Genomic DNA, 15,999 nt, shown 5'->3' on the forward strand with positions numbered 1-15,999 from the left:
TCGTGAAATGCATTCGCTTTTGAATCGGATTCCCTGGATTACCTTTGAAGCTCAACTCATTTGAACTAAACTGCTTTCGACTTGCTTGAAACTCATTTTTGAGCTGAGCGCATTCGTGTCGAGGCACAGTCCGTGGGGGAGGGGGACTTGATTGGGGCAAACCATTTTTGAATTGGTCCACTGCATGCTGCATTCGATTTAAATGAAGGCACTTTTGAGTTGAGGAAACCATACGTGAATTTGAGTTCTATCTTATTCTATCTTGACTCTGATTTTACTTCAAGTTGACTACGTGCCAGAATGTGGTTCATGATAAAGCAACCCACCTGTAAAGTGACTAACTTTTTCCAGACAATATAAGACGTCTGTGAAGACCTCTAAGTGGTCCCTGACTTCAAAGTGGTCCCCGTAGTTGTAACTGAACTGAAATTTTACGCAGTCCAGGGATTTTTCCATTCCTATATTTGCATAAAGTTGTTCAACTTTGTAACATTGCCAATACTAATCTGTTATTTTGGTCCTTTTTGATATATGCGCTCACTTTATTACTTTTTCAAAATCCCGACGCATTTTACCAGCCCAAACTGCGCGTCCAATTTTTTCACCTGGTTAGGGTGTCTCATATTAGCATCATGGGAGATTGCGCTGCACACAGCACGGTCGAGACCAGCGACCCACCGATCACTGTACAGATATGCGGATGTCCATATGGCCTAGAAGTTTACTGAGTGAGTACCAGCTCAAACAGTCATTAATTTCAATCTTGTTGCTCGACGTTATATTTCATACTCGCATACAGGCGTTCTGTTTACTGGGTAGCTCTGCATGGCAGGGCTGTGTGTTACCGGCGTTATACGGCCTCCCACCACATGTGTTGGGAGGTCGTATAAACTAAACGCCGCGCCGCTAACACACAGCCCTGCCATGGCCATGCAGAGCTATTTACTGGGCAGTTTGTTTTATGCTACGTTCCGACCATGGTTCCGACGTTCTGTTCCGTAGACTTTTACGGAACAGAACATCGGAACGTAGCATAAACTACACTTATACAAACTATCCAGTAAACAGAACGCCTGTGTGCGAGTGCTGATTGTCTTCGTCCAAAATCAAATTACACTGTGAACTTACACAGAAACATCGCACATTGAATGATGGCCCTGCGTACGATGCTGTGTGTTTCCGGCATTATATAACGCAGAGCTAGAACTGCTGTACTCTCTCGGGGGGGGGGGGGGGGGGGGGGGGGGGGGGAGTACTTGTTCAGAGAAGTGGTAGATGTGTGCGGCCGCAGGTATAAAACCCAGGGCCCATTTTAGACCTAAAATCTCGTTGTTTTAGGACCCCATTTTAGACCTTTATGACCTTTGACCCAGGTCAACAGTCATAGCGTCAACATTTTTAAAACGGAAAAAGCAAGTATTTGCCCCGGCAAAGCCTACCACTGTAAGCTTATACTGCGTTTAGAGCTATTTTGTTGCTGGCCAAGCCATGATTCCGAAAAATCATGAGGAAATACTAACAAATTTTGTGAAAGAAAATGCCTTTCACTCTCACCAAATTTTGGTCCAGCTTCTGCAAATTATCAGTTATCTGCAGTTACAGTCTGAGTGGTATTTTTTTTTTAAATTACAATTCACAAACAACCTCGCTGTTTGTCTGTAAAGCAATACTACTTCATATGGCCATGGTCGACCTGAACAATACTAGGAGCAGTAGAGCCACTTTGTTTGGGTATTTTCTATTGGGCAAAATCTGCCATATGTAGAGTTCTGACAAATCAGTGACAATGTTTTAAAACAAAGTCCATATTTACTTTAAGCCAGGGGGTCTCTGTAATGGTTCCCCTGCCACAGAAAAGATATCCATGCTTATTGAGTGCAGCTCAGAACCCTGCTAGCGAGATGGGAACAGACTTAAAATTTGTTCTTGTGTGGCACTCAAACTTCAACCCCATTTTAGACCATTTACAGTGGAATTCACCCCCCCCCCACCCCACCCCCCCCATTTTGGACCACGTTGCTGAAATACCCACCCCATTGGGCGGCGCATATACATATTGGCAAGTAATGGAAGTGAACCCCCCCCCCCCACTGCTCTTTGACAACTTAGATTTTTTTTACCTGTCCGTGGTATTTTGGGGGAAGGGTTTTAAACACAGTTTGTCAGGGATTTATGATGATACTTGAAAGAATAGAAATATACTCCAACACCCGACCCTGGCCCACTAAGCCCCAAGGCTGTATCATGCACGCACAGGAAAGCAAATTTAGCACTTGGAGGCAGCCATATTGTCTAGTTTCCATGTGTTGAGTTCGTACTCTACATGCCTTGACATTGTTTTCCTTGTAACTTAGGTCATTTCACATCATTGGTACAACGTACATTTCAGTGACTTTGAATGACAAAGTTCTTTTACGTCAAGGACTGTGTCATCAGTCTTAACTGATGTCTATAGCTGTAAATTCAAGCTGACAATCTAAACTGAATACAGCATGATTGTGCTCATGGAATTTGTGTCCATACACTTTTGTAATATATTATGGTTTCAGTCGGATTTGAACTCACAACATGTAGCACCAGTCACCTAGCGCAGAAGCCATAGACAAAACAGCTGAGCCAAATCCCCAATCTCAGCCTCATGTGTGTTCAGCACACAATTTGAGTCTTTACGGTTACACCTATAGTGTACTCATTTATGTATTTTGTTATGTCTCCATTTCAATACTTACTGTAGTCATAATTTTACATATGTGCTTATAATGAACAGACCTGCTTTGAGTCGGTTTTTAGCTCATATTTGGTGTGTATATAATTAACCAAAAAGATATTATATTTGTGTTTCTTTCTTAACTTGCATACATTTTATCTTCTGATAATGATGACTGGATTGATTTGCTTACTGGTAATAAATTTTTCAATTTTAATCTCTCCAGATAACAGAGTTCTTGGAAATGATGTGGAAAGATCAGAGTTATCACTGCTTGCTGATTTGGACCATGCCTACACGTTTTAACAGGCTGAATAATAAACTGGTGACGTACTCAAAAATTGGCGACCAACAGAAAAGTAAAAAAAAACCCAGTATTTCCACGCACATACACACCATGATCATACCAGAAACAAGCGTGATGACATTTACTTAATGCACAACTCACGAATGCCAACTATTTGTTGTAATCTTTATTTTCCTGTCATATGATTATTAGTCCTCAAGGACACCGTCCGGGGGGACTTATAGGTTTGGTCATGTCCGTGCGTGCGTGCGTCCGTCCGTGTGTCCGTCCGTCCATTCACGCAGATATCTCAGAGACGCCTGGAGCGATTTTGTTCAAACTTGGTACAAGGATAGTACCCTACCTCATACAGATGCACGTCAATTTGTTTCACAATGTGATCAAATTTGGCCGTGTTAGAGGACTTTTTAGTTTACACCTCCATAGACTCCCATGTATAAGGCAGCTCTCCATAGACTCCCATATAAAGCCAATGTATAAGGCCAAGAAAATAAAATTTAGTTTCTCATCGTATTCATATTGCAAAAAGGATGCAGTGACACAGTTTTTAGTCCCCACAGATAAAGTCCAGGGGGCTATAGATTGGGACATATCCGTCCGTGAGTCCATCCGTTCACCCATCCGTTCACGCAGATATCTCAGACACTTTGACAAAATGTCACGTGACCTTGATGACCTTTGACGTCAAATATACATATTTGTCCATAACTCAGTAACCACAAGTGCTAAACCTTTCATATATGGTATGATAGGACACCTTATGACGCCACATATTGTACCTCATTAATTATGTGCATATCTAATTTTGAGCGAGCCAATAGAGCTAGAGGTCTGATTTTTAGTCCCCATGGACACCATTCGGGGGGACTTATAGGTTTGGTCATGTCCGTGCGTGCGTGCGTGCGTGCGTGCGTCCGTCCGTCCGTCCGTCCGTTCACGCAGATATCTCAGAGATGCTTGGAGCCATTTCATTCAAACTTGGTACAAGGATTACTTCATATGTCATACAGATGCACGTCAATTTGTTTTCTGATACGATCCAATATGGCCGCCAGGCGGCCATTTTATTGCGATTTTTTCATGTACAGAGCCATAACTCAGACATGTTTCAACCGATTTTATTCAAAAAGGTGCAAGGACTTTGACCAATGTCATAGGTATGCACGTCAATTTGTTTTGTGATACGATTCAATATGGCCGCCAGGCGGCCATTTTGTTACGATTTTTTCATGTACAGAGCCATAACTCAGGCATATCTCAACCGATTTTATTCAAACTTTGTATAAGGACATGACTTATGTCATGCATATTCACGTTGATCTGTTTTGTGACACAATTCAATATGGCCGCCAGGCGGCCATTTTATTTCGATTTTTTCCATGTACAGAGCCATAACTCAGGCATGTTTCAAATGATTTTATTTAAAGTTTGTACAAGGACATTGACTAATGTCATAGATATGCACGTCAATTTGTTTTGTGATACGATCCAATATGGCCGCCAGGTGGCCAATTGTTACGATTTTTTTCATGTACAGAGCCATAACTCAGGCATATCTCAACAGATTTTATTCAGACTTGGTACAAGGACATTGATCTATGTCATATATATGCACGTCGATTTGTTTTGTGATACGATCCAATATGGCCGCCAGGCGGCCATTTTATTACGATTTTTTCATGTACAGAGCCATAAATCAGACATGTTTCAACCGATTTTATTCAAAGTTGGTACAAGGACATTGACCGATGTCATAGATTTGCATGTCGATTTGTTTTGTGATACGATCCAATATGGCCGTCAGGCGGCCATTTTATTACAATTTTTTCATATACAGAGCCAAAACTCAGACATGTTTCAACCAATTTTATTCAACGTTGGTACAAGGACATTGACCTATGTCATACATATGTACGTCGATTTGTTATGTGATACGATCCAATATGGCTGCATTGCGGCCATTTTGTTAAGATTTTTTCATGTACAGAGCCATGATACTCTCAGGCATATCTCAACCGATTTTATTCAAAGTTGGTACAAGGACATTAACCTATGTCATACATATGTATGTCAATTTGTTTCATGATATGATCCAATATGGCTGCATGGCAGCCATTTTGTTACAATTTTTTCGTGTCCTTAGCCAAAACTTGGGCATGTCTCAACTAATTTTATTCATCGATTTATTCATTGTACAAGGACATTGACCTATGTCATACATATGCACATTGATTTGTTTTATGATACAATCCAATATGGGCGCCGTGTGGCCATTTTTTTTCTGATTTTTTCATGTCCGGAACCATAACTCAGACATGTATCAAGCAAATTTATACAAAGTTGGTACAAGGAAATTGACTTATTTATACATATGTATGTCGATTGGTTTCACGAGATGGTCCAATATGGCCACATGGTAGCAATTTTGTTATGGTTTTTCATGTCGAGAGCCATAACTCTGGCAAGTCTCAACTGATCTTATTCAAAGTTGGTACATGTACATTGACTTACGTCATACATATACATGTTGATTTTTTAAACAGTAAGATCAAATATCGCTGCATGGCGGTGATTTTGTTACAATTTTCAAACGTACAGAGCCATAACTCAGACATATTTCCACCAGTATCATTCAAAGTTGGTACAAGGACATTGACCTATTTCATACATATGTTCGTCAATTTGTTTCACGTCATGTAGCAGTAACATGTCAAGTATTGAAATTTCATAAGTAGGCTGATATGTCCAGAAATACGTGCTGCATCAAATTCATGAAACTTTATACAGATGTTAACTGATGTTAAGCTCACATTGCTTTAACATTGAAAAAGACATTTATCAGTGTCATTTTAATTAATTTGTAATTGCATAAGTAATGAACTTTCCTAATTTGGGTGATATAGCCACAAATTAATACAACGTCAAATGTGATGAAACTTGATACAGATGTTGATCTCATAGTGTTGTAAATACTGCATCAAACTTTATGAAATATGGTACCAGTGATAATCTGTCAAGTGTTAGAATTGTATGCAAAAATGTTTTGCAACATCCTGTTGATTAATTTGTAGTTGACTCATTTTCTGAACTTTAGGATGGTGGCCTACATTGGTTTTATGTTTTCATCACCATGGAACTCATTCTTGGCCAATGAGCGCCATCTGTATCAAAGTATTTTTATCACAGACCTAATTAATGAAGAGGACTCTATCCTCTCTGAGGACCTGTAATCAAAGTACCCATTAACAAGTGGGGACTGTGTCATCAACGATGACTTGTTCTGGTTGTACTGTGCAGAAATCATTGCCATAACATCAACGTAGAATTTTCCTCCACTGAACAGATAGAAACAACATTTATTGTTGATCATTGGTAACCCATACTGGTATATACCAATTCTGATCAAATTTGAGCGACACCATATAATTGCGGTATTTTTTCTGAAACCACTCATCTGATTATTTTGAAAGTTGGTATACATGTTCCTCAGGATGACCTCAGTCAAGTTTATACAAATTGAATTGAAATTTTCATATTTGTAATTTTAGGGCAATTTTCCGAATTTTTGGTCAAAAATTTTTTTATTCAAAAACAACAAATCTGATAGCTTTGATATTTAGTATACAGGTTCCTCAGGTTGATGAAAATCAGTTTTATGAATATTGTGAAGATATCTCGAATTTTGTATTTTTGCTGACTTTTTTGTTATTTTTCTCATTGTAAGTAAAATTTCATCTTTTCAGAAACCGCTAGCCCAATTGCTCTCAAATTTGGATTGGATGTTTACAAGGGTGTTACCCTTCTAATTGTTGAAGTTACGACAAAATTTGAAATATTACTGTTTTGGAGCAATTTTTGTCATTTTTGGTCAAAAAATCTTAAAAAATATTTTATTTTTAAAGCTCTTGGACAGACAACTTGTTCTCAAAATTACTTGTCTGATAGCTTTGTAATGTGGTACGATAAATATTTTGTAAAGTAAATATTTTGATTGGTTTGAAATTTGTTTTTAATGTATCTAGAGGCAACCTCAGTTGAGTGTCTTGAAATTTTTGGTGAATATTTTCATATAGGCATTTTTGCGCAACTTTTCCCATATTTGGTCAAAAATCATTTTTTCTGAAATCCCTCTTCCAATGGCTATGAAACTTTGTATGCATGTTGCCAAGGGTAAACATAGTTAAGTATACACACTGTGGCCTGCCTCATCAAATCAAATGAGAGCCAAGTGTCATTGATGGTATGTTTTCCATTATTGATCAAAAAATCTCTTTCTCTAAACACTTAGACTACTCATCTCATACCACTGGCTGACTTGTTCTCAGGGATAATCTTACTGTGATGTTCAAATTATAATAATATTTTCAATTTTGTATTAGTGGTAATGCAGCTTTTTTGACATTTTTTGAAATGTGCTATCAAAGGTATCTATCTTCATAAACATATGTGTCACAAAAAGCTATTCTCTACATAGCACAACAGGACTGTATTGGCCTTTAGGTAATGTGCTTTTATTTTTGTGAAATTGATGCCCTTTATCTCATTTTTCCGGTTATTGAAAGTACTTATATTACTTTATAGAGAAAAACTGCTCTTGTGCTTTACTCTACTGTTAAATTTATGTACAGTTAAATAAAGATTTTTTTGGCTAAATAATGCTCAACGTCCATTTGTATGTGTGTATGAGATTGAGTTTATAGAACAGAGTTACTACTTGTAGGATTATTCTACATTTCTACTGATTTATCACGCATTTGGTATTGTATTGAAAAAATACATATGACATCAAAATGTCTGTAAAGGTGTCCACGGAAATTCCACTTGATTACATGTTCCATCAGCTATGTTCAGCTTCTTTAAAGGCGCCCTTCTCAATCCCTGGTTCTCGCATTAGCGAATGTGTCAACAGCCCATTAACAGTTTGTCATTCTTTTTTTTTCCATTGAATATTTTATCAAGGAAATAATATTTATATTAGATAAATCTGATAATTGAGTGGGGGCTTTAAGGAAAATTAAAAAGAATTGTTGACTTGAAAAATGTAACATGCCAGCTGTGAAGTATCAGGTATAATAGGCCTATAGTACACTTCCTTGGAATTTTCTCAACTTTTAGTATTGAATAAAGAAAATCAATTTGACTCCAAAAGTGTCCTTTTGACTTCAAAGTGGTCCCCGAAAACTTGGGATGATTTTACGGTCTCTCTGCTGTATTCCACATCGTTTAAGTTAAAGAGAGAATGTGTTGACTTGAAAAATGTAACATGCGACCTGTGAGGTATCAGGTGTTAATAAAACTATAGTACACTTCCTTTTTTGTCCAACTTTTAATATTGCATAAAGAAAATCAGTTTGGCTCCAAAAGTGTCCTTTTGACTTCAAAGTGGTCCCCGGGAATTTCGAATGATTGTACACTCTGTCTGTTTATTCAACTTCTTTTGTGTAATTGAAGCAATGTTCTAACTTGAAAAATGGAACATGCGACCTGTGAGGTATCAGGTATTAGTAGGACTATAGCACACTTCCTTGGATATTTGTCAACTTTTAGTATTGAAAAGAAAATCAGTTTGACTCCAAAAGTGTCCTTTTGACTTCAAAGTGGTCCCCGGGAAAATCGAATGATTGTACACTCTGTCTGCTTTATTCAACTTCTTTTGCGTAATTGAAGCAATGTTCTAACTTGAAAAATGTAACATGTGACCTATGAAGTATCAGTTATTAATAGGACTATAGTACACTTCCTTGGATATTTGTCAACTTTTAGTATTGCTTAAAGAAAATCAGTTTGACTCCAAAAGTGTCCTTTTGACTTCAAAGTGGTCCTCGAAAACGTGGGATGATTTTACGGTCTCTCTGCTGTATTCAACATCGTTTATGTTAAAGAAAGAATGTAATGACTTGAAAAATGTAACATGCGACCTATGAAGTATCAGTTATTAATAGGACTATAGTACACTTCCTTGGATATTTGTCAACTTTTAGTATTGCTTAAAGAAAATCAGTTTGACTCCAAAAGTGTCCTTTTGACTTCAAAGTGGTCCTCGAAAACGTGGGATGATCTTACGGTCTCTCTGCTGTATTCAACATCGTTTAAGTTAAAGAGAGAATGTGTTGACTTGAAAAATGTAACATGCGACCTGTGAAGTATCAGGTATTAATAAAACTATAGTACACTTCTTCGATTTTGTCCAACTTTTGGTATTGAATAAAGAAAATCAGTTTGACTCCAAAAGTGTCCTTTTGACTTCAAAGTGGTCCTCGAAAACGTGGGATGATTTTACGGTCTCTCTGCTGTATTCAACATCGTTTATGTTAAAGAGAGAATGTGTTGACTTGAAAAATGTAACATGCGACCTGTGAGGTATCAGGTATTAGTAGGAGTATAGCACACTTCCTTGGATATTTGTCAACTTTTAGTATTGAATAAAGAAAATCAGTTTGACTCCAAAAGCGTCCTTTTGACTTCAAAGTGGTCCCCAAAATCTCGGGATAATTTTACCCTCTCTCTGCTGTATTCATCATCGTTTATGATATTGAAAGAATGTGATGACTTGAAAAATGTAACATGCGACCTGTGAGGTATCAGGAATTAATAAAACTATAGTACACTTCCTTTTTTTGTCCAACTTTTAATATTGCATAAGGAAAATCAGTTTGGCTCCAAAAGTGTCCTTTTGACTTCAAAGTGGTCCCCGGGAAATTCGAATGATTGTACACTCTGTCTGCTTTATTCAACTTCTTTTGCGTAATTGAAGCAATGTTCTAACTTGAAAAATGGAACATGCGACCTGTGAGGTATCAGGTATTAGTAGGACTATAGCACACTTCCTTGGATATTTGTCAACTTTTAGTATTGAATAAAGAAAATCAATTTGACTCCAAAAGTGTCCTTTTGACTTCAAAGTGGTCCTCGAAAACTTGGGATGATTTTACGGTCTCTCTGCTGTATTCCACATCTTTTTAGTTAAAGAGAGAATGTGTTGACTTGAAAAATGTAACATGCGACCTGTGAGGTATCAGGTGTTAATAAAACTATAGTACACTTCCTTTTTTGTCCAACTTTTAATATTGCATAAAGAAAATCAGTTTGGCTCCAAAAGTGTCCTTTTGACTTCAAAGTGGTCCCCGGAATTTCGAATGATTGTACACTCTGTCTGCTTTATTCAACTTCTTTTGTGTAATTGAAGCAATGTTCTAACTTGAAAAATGGAACATGCGACCTGTGAGGTATCAGGTATAATAGGACTATAGCACACTTCCTTGGATATTTGTCAACTTTTAGTATTGAATAAAGAAAATCAATTTGACTCCAAAAGTGTCCTTTTGACTTCAAACTGGTCCCCGAAAACTTGGGATGATTTTACGGTCTCTCTGCTGTATTCCACATCGTTTAAGTTAAAGAGAGAATGTGTTGACTTGAAAAATGTAACATGCGACCTGTGAGGTATCAGGTGTTAATAAAACTATAGTACACTTCCTTTTTTGTCCAACTTTAATATTGCATAAGAAAATCAGTTTGGCTCCAAAGTGTCCTTTTGACTTCAAAGTGGTCCCCGGAATTTCGAATGATTGTACACTCTGTCTGCTTTATTCAACTTCTTTTGCGTAATTGAAGCAATGTTCTAACTTGAAAAATGGAACATGCGACCTGTGAGGTATCAGGTATTAGTAGGACTATAGCACACTTCCTTGGATATTTGTCAACTTTTAGTATTGAATAAAGAAAATCAATTTGACTCCAAAAGTGTCCTTTTGACTTCAAAGTGGTCCTCGAAAACTTGGGATGATTTTACGGTCTCTCTGCTGTATTCCACATCGTTTAAGTTAAAGAGAGAATGTGTTGACTTGAAAAATGTAACATGCGACCTGTGAGGTATCAGGTGTTAATAAAACTATAGTACACTTCCTTTTTTGTCCAACTTTTAATATTGCATAAAGAAAATCAGTTTGGCTCCAAAAGTGTCCTTTTGACTTCAAAGTGGTCCCCGGGAATTTCGAATGATTGTACACTCTGTCTGCTTTATTCAACTTCTTTTGTGTAATTGAAGCAATGTTCTAACTTGAAAAATGGAACATGCGACCTGTGAGGTATCAGGTATTAGTAGGACTATAGCACACTTCCTTGGATATTTGTCAACTTTTAGTATTGAAAAGAAAATCAGTTTGACTCCAAAAGTGTCCTTTTGACTTCAAAGTGGTCCCCGGGAAATCGATTGATTGTACACTCTGTCTGCTTTTTTCAACTTCTTTTGTGTAATTGAAGCAATGTTCTAACTTGAAAAATGTAACATGCGACCTATGAAGTATCAGTTATTAATAGGACTATAGTACACTTCCTTGGATATTTGTCAACTTTTAGTATTGCTTAAAGAAAATCAGTTTGACTCCAAAAGTGTCCTTTTGACTTCAAAGTGGTCCTCGAAAACGTGGGATGATCTTACGGTCTCTCTGCTGTATTCATCATCGTTTATGTTATTGAAAGAATGTAATGACTTGAAAATGTAACATGCGACCCGTGAATTATCAGTTATTAATAGGACTAAAGTGCACTTCCTTTTTTGTCCAACATTTAGTATTGAATAAAGAAAATCGATTTGACTCCAAAAGCGTCCTTTTGACTTCAAAGTGGTCCCCAAAGTCTCGGGATAATTTTACGCTCCCTCTGCTGTATTCATCATCGTTTATGTTATTGAAAGAATGTGATGACTTGAAAAATGTAACATGCGACCTGTGAAGTATCAGGTATTAATAGGACTTTCGTACACTTCCTTTGAATTTTGTCAACTTTTAGTATTTGATCTTCACAATGACTTTGACTCCAAAAGTGTCCTTTTGACTTCAAAGTGGTCCCCGAAGACTTGGGATAATTTTACGCTCTCTCTGCTGTATTAATCATTGTTTTTGTTATTAAAAGAATGTGTTGACTTAAAAATGTAACATGTGACCTGTGAAGAATCGGGTATTAATAGGACTATAGTACACCTCTTTTGATTTTCGTCTACTTTTAGTATTGAATAAAGAAAATCAGTTTGACTCCAAAAGTGTCCTTTTGACTTCAAAGTGGTCCCCGAAGACTGGGATGATTTTACGCTTTCTCTGCTGTATTCATCATCGTTTATGTTATTGAAAGAATGTATAAAATGTAACAAGCGACCCGTGAATTATCAGTTATTAATAGGACTAAAGTGCACTTCATTTTTTGTCCAACATTTAGTATTGAATAAAGAAAGTCAATTTGACTCCAAAAGTGTCCTTTTGACTTCAAAGTGGTCCCCAAAGTCTCGGGATAATTTAAACTCTCTCTGCTGTATTCATCATCGTTTATGTTATTGAAAGAATGTGATGACTTGAAAAATGTAACATGCGACCTGTGAAGTATCAGGTATTAATAGGACTTTCGTACACTTCCTTTGAATTTTGTCAACTTTTAGTATTTGATCTTCACAATGACTTTGACTCCAAAAGTGTCCTTTTGACTTCAAAGTGGTCCCCGAAGACTTGGGATAATTTTACGCTCTCTCTGCTGTATTAATCATTGTTTTTGTTATTAAAAGAATGTGTTGACTTAAAAATGTAACATGTGACCTGTGAAGAATCGGGTATTAATAGGACTATAGTACACCTCTTTTGATTTTCGTCTACTTTTAGTATTGAATAAAGAAAATCAGTTTGACTCCAAAAGTGTCCTTTTGACTTCAAAGTGGTCCCCGAAGACTTGGGATGATTTTACGCTTTCTCTGCTGTATTCATCATCGTTTATGTTATTGAAAGAATGTATAAATGTAACAAGCGACCCGTGAATTATCAGTTATTAATAGGACTAAAGTGCACTTCATTTTTTGTCCAACATTTAGTATTGAATAAAGAAAGTCAATTTGACTCCAAAAGTGTCCTTTTGACTTCAAAGTGGTCCCCAAAGTCTCGGGATAATTTAAACTCTCTCTGCTGTATTCATCATCGTTTATGTTATTGAAAGAATGTGATGACTTGAAAAATGTAACATGCGACCTGTGAAGTATCAGGTATTAATAAGACAAGAGTACACTTCCTTTTTTTGTCCAACTTTTAGTATTGAATAAAGAAAATCAGTATGACTTCAAAATTGTCCTCTTGACTTCAAAGGTATCTCCTTGAAAATTTGGATAATTTTACGCTCCGTCTGCTGTATTCAACTTTTTAGGTAATGTATTACTTCAATCGCGTGACTTTCTATGGTACATAATGGATATTTTTTTTTTAAAATATAAAGAAAATTACCCACTCTTAAAAAATTTTCCTCGAGTCCTATTCATGTTTATTTCATATCTGTGCATTCGTAGCACGGTGCTGAGGCGTATAGATCGCATTCGTGTCAAGGAATACCGCTTCAGAACCGCTGCTAATCTGTCCATGGACCTTTTACGTAGTTTACTACGACACCAGTCAGTTTTTTAATTTACTTAGCAAAATAATGAAACAGCTTAGTCTTTGAATAAATGAACATGTACCTACTTTATCTCTGACTACCTATGACTCATCTCCTACTTCCGTTCATTATGTCGAATGTGGCAACATCTAATTTCAGCCGTTTTTAAGAGCCGTCGACTGTTTCTGCTCGGTTCTGAACTTTTGACAGATCAAAAGAATTCAATACGTTTTACGCGAGAGGGGTAACGTTGTAGAGTTCGTGGACGTTGGCTCACGGGAAAATGGTTGAAAATACATGTTTATATTATCGAGGTAGCTAACAGAAGTAGACAATGGGTCATGAACCGACCAGTGTTATAGTACCGGTCGAAGTAAACTACCAAAAATGTCTATGGGCTGGCTTGTGGCGATGAATTTTTGACCCGCAAGTGCGATTGATACGCCACAGCACTGCTGCAAATTGTATTTCATACCCGTTATGTATTTAAGAGCAGCGATTAGAATGACTTCCAAATGTCGATATGATTTCAAATGAGTCAATTTATAAATAAGTCATGATTGATATAGACACTAGCCCTCCCTATTGTTAATTCTATGCTCCGCCCTTATTTTGTTTATTTTTTCCAACTTTAGGTATTAAATACTAAAATAGCAGCTGATATTTCATCAGAAACGTCCATGTGACAACAAATGCGTCCATATGCGGTAGGTGTCGTCAGACTTGAGTTTGACCCCCTATCTTACCGGTCATTGAGGATGGGGACCACTTTGAAGTCGGGGACCACTTTGAGGTCTTCACAGACGTCAAAATGCGTCATATGGCGTTTCTAATATAGTCAGGAGTTTTCTGTCATGGAACCAGGGGTCTGAAAAAATTTACCCGAAAGTGCAATGCAATTTGAACGAGCAACACAATAACGCAACTCGAGTTGCCCGTCGCGTTGCCTCCATTTTATGATCTCGTCGAGTCGATCGATTAGGGAGCGTTCAGTTATAATGGCCGGGGGTGGGCCGGCAAATTCTTCCTGTGCATCAGTCAAAATAAATGAAACCCCTTACCCATTGCACCAAAAAATTGATGACCCCCTTAAGATGAAAAAAAATTCATGACCCCCTCCCCCACATTGCTTGAGTAAAGATACACACAAGCACGTCTGGAGGGTGGCGATAGAATCAAAAATAAGGTTCTCAGATATTTTCAAATGACCCCCAAAATAAACTCACAATTTTGAAAGCGCCCTCAAAGGGATTGGACAGAAATTACAGATGGGTCGCAATTTTTGCGCAAGCATTATTGTAGGGTCATGTAATTTCATGCATGCCTTTTTGGGACGGTTACCAATTTTGAGCAACTATTAGAAGGCTGATATAGTGCTTCATCCTAAACTATCAAATCATAATACATGCATGGGAGTGTATTGGACTAATTATTATCATTTGTCCCATAAAAAAAATCTATATCTGTACACTTACATACGTTTGATGATTCGCGTAAATGTACTTTGCTTGTAGCGGCAGGTAAAAAATTCATGTGCGTACAAAAATTTGATATTTGGATTTAATTGACAATGTTTACTTGATAATTGTACCTGATTGGAATAAGGTGGTTACAAGTCGCATGTGTTCAGAAATTTTGATTTTGGAATTTCACATAAAATGTTCATCCACTATACATTGGAGTCTATGACAAACTCTGGATGATTTGTTTCGATGTCAAACTTGCTATACTTATGCATATATTCATCAGTGATTCACTATACATGACTTTGAGGAAACTATGAAGATGTTTTTTTTATATAAAACTAACAATATCTGGACATTTATGGATGTTACTAATAAATAAATAAATATTAAATAAATAATCGATATACATGTACTTGGTTGGATAAAAACGGTTACAAGTGGATGTGTGTGCAAGAAATTTGAATTGAGAATTTCACCGAAATGTTAATTCACAATACATAGTAGTCAATGAGGAAACTATGAATAAATTTTCCCAATATAAAACTAGCTAAATCTGTGTATTTATAGACGTTTGATAATCCATTTTAAAGTACTTAGTCAGACTAGAATGAGTAAAAGTTAATATGTGTGCAAGAAATTTGATTTTGGAATTTCACAAAATGTTCACTATATACACATGGTAGTCTATGAGAAAACTATGAATATTTTTTCCAATACAAAACTAGCTAAATCTATGTATTTATAGACGTTTGATAATTGATTTTAAACTACTTGATTATATTAGGGTTGTTACAAGTGGATGTGTTTGCAAGAAATTTCATTTTGGAATTTCACTGAAATGTTGATTCATTATACATGGTAGTCTATGAGAAAACTATGAATATTTTTACAATGCTAAACTAACTAAATCTGTGCTTTTACCTGTGTTTGACAATATTGGGCTTGATTCAAGTAGGGTTGAAAGTTTAGATGTGGACAACAATTATGATATTGGAATTTCACCTAAAAGTATTATTTCACTTTTAATTTTTTGCATGTACGATCATAAATCATTTTTCATGGCAGTCTGCAGATAACCGTTATATATTTTCCCTTACAAAACGTGTCATAGCTCT

The 15,999-nt window shown here is 36.7% G+C and overlaps 1 protein-coding gene across 1 annotated transcript in view; it reads right to left on the reverse strand.

Annotated features, from left to right (window-relative positions):
- The window catches only part of LOC139141970 (uncharacterized), a 6,809-nt gene extending 6,449 nt beyond the window's left edge, over window positions 1–360 (reverse strand). The window contains exon 1 of the mRNA XM_070711753.1: window positions 1–360. This exon is cut by the window's left edge and continues 1,205 nt beyond it. The gene's annotated coding sequence lies outside the window, so the exon portion shown is untranslated.
- Window positions 361–15,999: the final 15,639 nt, after the last annotated feature.

This window comes from Ptychodera flava, chromosome 10 (assembly GCF_041260155.1).
Source record: "Ptychodera flava strain L36383 chromosome 10, AS_Pfla_20210202, whole genome shotgun sequence".
NCBI lineage: Eukaryota > Metazoa > Hemichordata > Enteropneusta > Ptychoderidae > Ptychodera > Ptychodera flava.